General features: G+C 50.0%; 1 long non-coding RNA gene across 2 annotated transcripts; it reads right to left on the bottom strand.

Annotated features, from left to right (window-relative positions):
• Positions 1-628: 628 nt before the first annotated feature.
• Positions 629-4864, bottom strand: LOC103269281. Of its 2 annotated transcripts, XR_504870.2 has the most exons (6): positions 4737-4864; positions 3875-3953; positions 1977-2043; positions 1461-1670; positions 858-973; positions 629-734 (listed from the first exon to the last, which is right to left on the bottom strand). It is a non-coding gene; the product is annotated as an uncharacterized LOC103269281 (long non-coding RNA). The 2 variants fall into 2 exon arrangements; XR_504871.2 differs by lacking the exon at positions 1977-2043.
• Positions 4865-6450: the final 1586 nt, after the last annotated feature.

Genomic DNA, 6450 nt, shown 5'->3' with positions numbered 1-6450 from the left:
GTTTCTGTCACACAGGCTGGAGTGCAGTGGTACACTCATGGCCATCACAGCCTCAATCTGCTGGGCTCAGGTAATCCCTCCATCTCAGCCTTCCCTCAGGCCAACTTTTTGATTTATTGCAGAGAAAAGGTCTTGGCTAGTTGCCCAGGCTGGTCTCCAAGCCCTGGACTCAGGCAATCCTTTCACCTCTGCTTCCTAAAGTGCTGGGATTACAGGTATGAGCCACCACAAGTGGCCCACAATTTCATCATCAACCTGGGGCATATCACACATGCCCTGAGTATTACTTTCTGTAATTTGGTTTTGGTACTTAGGCAAGTTATCTAATAGTATATGAAGAGATAGGGTATCCTTTTGAACCAACTGTCTAATGTTCCTGGAGCCCACTCCATGAACATAAAGCTCCTGATAACAATACCTTTGCATCTCTCTGTGGCAAATACCATTACAGCTTGTCACCATCAGTTCAAACAGGTGGCACACAGACCAGATTCCAAGTGGTCATTTACCAGGCAAGAATACTGGCAATGGAAAACACTGGGGCTCCTTTGGACTTAACTCCTTCAAGAAGGGACAAGGTCTTCCTTATCTTTGCATCTAGCATATAGAAAGAGGCTGTACTGAATCACTCATTTAAAAGCACATTTATTAAACACCTCATTTTCATTCAGATGATGCCAGAAAGGACTGGGTCCTGATGCACAGAAAGGCTCCTCACTCCAGAAGCAGAGAACCTAGGGTGAGAGAATATCAGTTAGATGCACCATCAGGTCCCACCACCCAAACCCCAGCCCAGGTCAAGAACCAGAAATTCTTGACTCCTTCTAGAAGGGGAACAAGTAAGGTTTCAAACTTACTCAGACAATTAAGATGTAAAGACTTGAGTTCAAATTCTGCTCCACATCAGGCATCATTTTCCTCATTGGGCGTATCAACATGGGCAGGCCTCATTTCTCAGTTTCCATGACCTCTTCTGTAAAAACAGGATTAGAAACACTGCAAAGGCCTGTTGTGAAACTGAGTGATGAAATCCACACAACTAGGGATTGTTATAAACCCCTAGTGACATCAGTGACAACAGGAGAACTGAATCCAGTTTCCTGACTCCTGCATCCACTCCCACCAGGGCTGAGAGAGCTGTAATCAACCTTAGTGGCAGGCCACACCCCTTCCAGGCCAACACACTGACCACTGACCTAAGGCAACTCTGGGGAAAAGGCAGGCTGAAGTCAAACCATAAAGGCAGTTAAATACCAGCCCTAAGAAGCAGGGCCCATTAGTCCAGAACCTAGACAACTGTTTGGCTCAAAACAGTCTCATGGGATTCAACCACCTGACGTACAGCATGGAAAGGCCAGAATAAGTTGATGCTTTTTTACTTTTTTATGGCCAGGTGACTTAAGGAAAAACAAAACTGAAGTGAGATGACTTGCTAGGCCAGACCTTTCCTGCACACTTACCCCCGCACAAGTTCCATGGAACAGCCTGGCAGCCATTGAAGAAACCATCTCACGTTTCTACTAGCTCTGGCATCCTGGGATTGCTCTTGTGGAAACACGGAGGGACGCCATGTGCTGGGGCAGGGACACAGAGTGGAGCCACTGGGAGAAGGCAGTCACCAGGAACTGGGAAGGTCTGCAGAACTTCCTCCTTGCAGCTAACAAGGTAGCCTGCCAGAAAACACAAGACTCTTCAATTAGAGACAAAGGACAGTTGATTATTCACAGCAATAGCCCGACATCAGCATCTTCTACCTCCCTAAGCCCCCAGTTCCGATGGGTGACACAAGAGGAGTCACAAGGTACCCGCACATGCAGTAGGCTATGTTACAGGAAAGGTACCCCAAGTGCAGGACTCCTAATCTTATACAAGAGCAGCAAGAATGCCCATTCTCTGCTCTGGAGGAAGGCACCACCTTTTATAGCAGTTCGCTGTACAAACATCCTTGAAAAGATAAAAGGGAAAAGGGCACTCACAGACTGCAGAAGCATGAGGCTCACAAAACATCTCCCAACAGCAGGCCCAGGTGTCCAGTGACTGCTCCTGAAGAGACAGATACTGTCAGCTAGAAGCCTCTGCCTTCAAGAGAAGTGACCTCACTTTCCAGAGGAACACAGGAGCTATGCTGCTCATGCTGACAACTCTTCCCATCCCAGCCTATCCTCTACCACACCCAACAGCCCTCACACAAACACAAAGGTACTTCTCTCCCACCCAAACTTCCCAATTGCTTCTAGATTCCCCTCAGGTTTCCAGGTCTGGCATTTTTAGAAATTAACACAGGCTAGGCAGGGCGTAGTGACTCATGCATATAATCCCAGCATTCTGGGAGGCTGAGATGAGAGAATTGCTTAAGCCTATGGGTTCGAGACCAACCTGGGCAACTAGGCGAGACCTCATCTCTATAACAAATCAAGAAAAATCAGCCAGGCGTGATGGCATGCGCCTGTGGCTCCAGCTATTTGGAAGGCTGAGGTAGAAGATCCTCTGAGCCCAGGATGAGGCTGAGGTGGCCATGTACGTGCCACTGCCCTACAACCTTGGCAACAGAGTGAGACTTCAACTCAAAAAGAAAAAAAGAGAGAAGATATTAACACAGGCTGCTGGCTTAGACAATTCTGACCTTGGGTTTCACATCTGTACTGAACCCAAAACTACCCCATGGTGATGCCTCAAATACTGAAATTAGGTGAAGAATTTAGAGGCTTGCCACGAAACAGGTGTTGAACCAATCCGAGCACACTCCTCTTCTCTGAGTTCTTTCCCTAAGATCAGCACGCACTGACCTCACCCTCCATTAGCACCTGGGCATTCAGCACCTCTGCAGAACTCTGAAGAGCCCTGGTCTTCTTGGCTTTGGCTTCTAATTGTAAACATCCTGTACCATCAGTCTCTCCAGGCAGGACGCTTCTGTGTTCCTCTCTACTCTGGATCAACCCTTATCTTTACCACCCCTCTGAGCTTCATTTCCAACTCTTTTAAGGCTTTTGTTTTAAGGATACAGAACAAAATGTGTTCTGAGTCTGGGGCACAGCAAGCACCCAATGACATCCTGTCACCTTTGACACCTTTTAGCAATGTCCAAAACAGATTCTGCAAAGACAGAAATGTTCTCTAGTCTGCAGTCCAATATGGTAGCCACTTGTCATCTGCAGCCACTAAGCACCCAAAATGTGGCTAGTACAATCGAGGAATGGAATAGCAAATTTTATTTAATTTTGATTTAATCACATGTATCAAGTGGCTGCCACATTAGACAAGTGCAGATCTGTTATGTCCAGCCGACCAGATCCAAGAGAAATCAAGTAATTGTCGGAAACTTCTATAACCTCACTCTGGATGGAGCAGGGCAAGGCCTCAAACCGTTTCAACACTGTTCTGGCAAGCGCTGTAGGAATGCATAGGGTCACAGCAGACCCAAGCACGCTGGAGGCTTGCCACCTGTCTTCACCCAAATCTCCCACATCCCAGTAGTAAGCACCAGCCCCTGCTGGAGACTGAGGGAACAGGAGTCCACTGCTATGGATAACACTCAGGAAAAGACCCTTCCTGGCTGAGGGAATAAGGGAAGGTGTCTTGGAAGAGGTAGCCTTATTAAACAGATCGCACAATACATGCTCAACTTCCACATTATTCTCTGTGGCACCAATGCTAGTGTGGTGCCTTATTAAGACCACAGAAATATCATCTTGTGGTTATACAAAAATAGCCCTTCTCCCTCATTTTTCCCATGTGTTTTACAGTTCAGGAAACACTTCTGAGCTAGGGTACAGGCCAGGACACACAAAATAAATTAGATGAGGGTGCTCCCCATAAAACAAAAATGCAGGTCCAGTTCCGGGAAGACAGCTGGGGCCTCTGGAAAGTAACTTACCAAGGCATCTTGCAGAAGGGCTGCTCTGTGACAGTATGCCCTCTCACTGTACGACTGTCACCTCGGGCACTACTCCCGCCTAGAAAAGGACAGATGCAGTCAGCTCTAGCCAATGCTTCGGAGCCACCATTCAGCTCTAGCTTCCCACATCACCTGAAACCTTTCTAAGGCATCTCTCGAGGCAGATCTACCCACCATCCCATCACTCCCAGGGAGGTTGTTTCAGGTCACAGGTCCCCTTCCTCCCAGTGAGGTCCCTCCAGAGCACACGTCCCATCCCGCCTAGAGGGCCCTGCAGGTCACAAGAGAAACCCCACTGTTCTTCTGAAAGACTCTCAGAAGCACGTGTGAGTCATCCCATGGACCTCGAGTCTCCTCTGGGGAAAATGTTCCGAATATGCTTAACGGCCCCTTGTAAAAAAGTAGCACGTGGCCGGGCGCAGTGGCTCTATCTGTAACCCCAGCACTTTGGGAGGCTAAGGCGAGAGAATTGCCTGAGCCCGGGGGGTTCGAGACCAGCCTGGGCAACTTGGCGAGACCTCGTCTCTACAATACATCCAAAAAAAATTAGCCGTGCGTGGTGGCACGCGTCTGTAACTACTTGGAAGGCTGGGGCTCCAAGTACTTGGAAGGATCGTCTGAGCCCAGCAGGTCGAGGTTGCGGTGGCCGTGAGCGTGTCACTGCATCCCAGCCTGGGCGACAGAGTGAGACTCCAACTCAAAACAAACAAACAAACAAACAAAAAAGTAGTACGTATAAGGAATTCCGGCTTGGGCTCCGAATGCATCCGACGCCCCAACCCACGACAGCTCGGCCTCCCGCGACGCCTGCTACCGAGCCCCAAGCCCTCACGACCCCTACCTGGGCGTAAAAAACGGTGGGCACCGCCTAGTGCCCTGGATGGCCGTGGATGATGAAGATGCCCAGGAAACGGTCGCCGCAAGCAACCAGCAGACAACACGCCGTCCTCCAAGACCGCCGCTGCGCACGCCACCACGCACCTGACGTCATGGCGCAGTACGGCCCCGAAGTGGTGGGCGGGCCCAAGCAACCGCGCCCAGTGCGCATGACGTCCATGCTGCCGCGGGGCGGGGCCTTAAGCGCTCGCTGGGCGCGGTGGGTGGAAGCTGAACGTCCGAGGGTGTCGGGAATCAGCAGGGTTCTGAGGCTTCTGCGTGTCCCCCCATCGGCCTCTCTCACCCGCCTTTGAGTGACCTGGAGGCAGGAGTCAAGGAATCTGACCAGGGTTCCGCAAATAAGAGTTGCGGGTCGAGACGGAGGTTTTGCAGGCCGGCCGGGAGGCGGCGCGCTGAGTCCCGGGGCAGGGGGCCTTCCGGGTGTTGCCGCACTTACCCGGCCGGCGGAGATCCCAGGACCACGTGGACACGAAACCGCGGGAATGTACAGAAGCTTGCTTGTGGTACTATCATGTGGGAGGGTGATGCAGCTGGAGGGGCAAATGCAAATTAAACATAGGGATCCTCTTGTGGAATATATGGGAAGAAAAACTCCCTTCCCACCCCCTTATTTTTTCAGATTTCCTTCTACTTGCCAAATATATGCCAGTCTTTTTTTTTTAATGGCTAAATAAGCCGGAAGTCTCAACAGAGCCATCGCTTTAAAACGTGATTGTCAAAGGACATAAAACCCAATCTTCCAGTTTCCTGGAAGGACGAGAGTCTAACTCTTTAATTTCTGATTGCTTTTGACACCGGCCCCTTTCCTTCCTTTGCATTTTTACTGTGTTCTTTGCTACAGGGCTCGCTTCTGCTACACTTTCGGACTGATCACCAGATTAGAAACTTCTGGGTTATTTTTTAACTTATCTCTTTGTGGTTGAAGGTCTGATGCTCATCAGGTGTCTCCTATAATTTACTGGTTTTTTAACAATATGGGACAACAGGCTTCTCAACCCTCCAGTCCCCTGGACCGTATAATAAAAAAAGTTTTCAGCCGGGCTCGGTGGCTCAGCCTGTAATTCCGTGCCTTGGGAGGCTGAGGTGAGTGAATCGCCTGAGCCCGCGGGTTTGAGACCCGCCTGGGCAACTTGGCGAGACCTTATCTCTACAATAAATCAAAAAATTAGCTGGGCGTGGTAGTGCGCGCCTGTAGTTCCAGCTACTTGGAAGGCTGAGGCGGAAGGATCGCCGGAGCCCAGCAGGTCATGATGGCTGGGAGCAGCCACTGCACTCCAGTCTGAGTGACGGAGTGAGATTCCAACTCAAAAAAAATAATAATAAAAATAAAAAATAAAAAAGTTTTCTAGCCGTGCTCTGTGGCTCAGCCTGTAATCTTGCGCCTTTGGGAGGCTGAGGTGAGTGGATTGCCTGAGCCCGCGGGTTCGAGACCCACCTGGGCAACTTGGCGAGACCTCATCTCTACAATAAATTAAAAAATCAACCGGGCGTGGTAGTGTGCACCTGTAGTTCCAGCTACTTGGAAGGCTGAGGCGGAAGGATCACCGGAGCCCAGCAGGTCGAGGCTGTGGTGGCCGGGAGTGGCCACTGCACTCCAGTCTGGGTGACAGAGTGAGACTCCAACTCAAAAAAAACACAAAAAAGTTTTCTGCTGGATC

Source organism: Carlito syrichta, unplaced genomic scaffold, assembly GCF_000164805.1.
Source record: "Carlito syrichta isolate Samal-C Ts95f unplaced genomic scaffold, Tarsius_syrichta-2.0.1 Scaffold309173, whole genome shotgun sequence".
Lineage (NCBI taxonomy): Eukaryota > Metazoa > Chordata > Mammalia > Primates > Tarsiidae > Carlito > Carlito syrichta.
The sequence above is the reverse complement of the archived record's forward strand: the minus strand, read 5'-3'. Positions and strand labels throughout refer to the sequence as shown.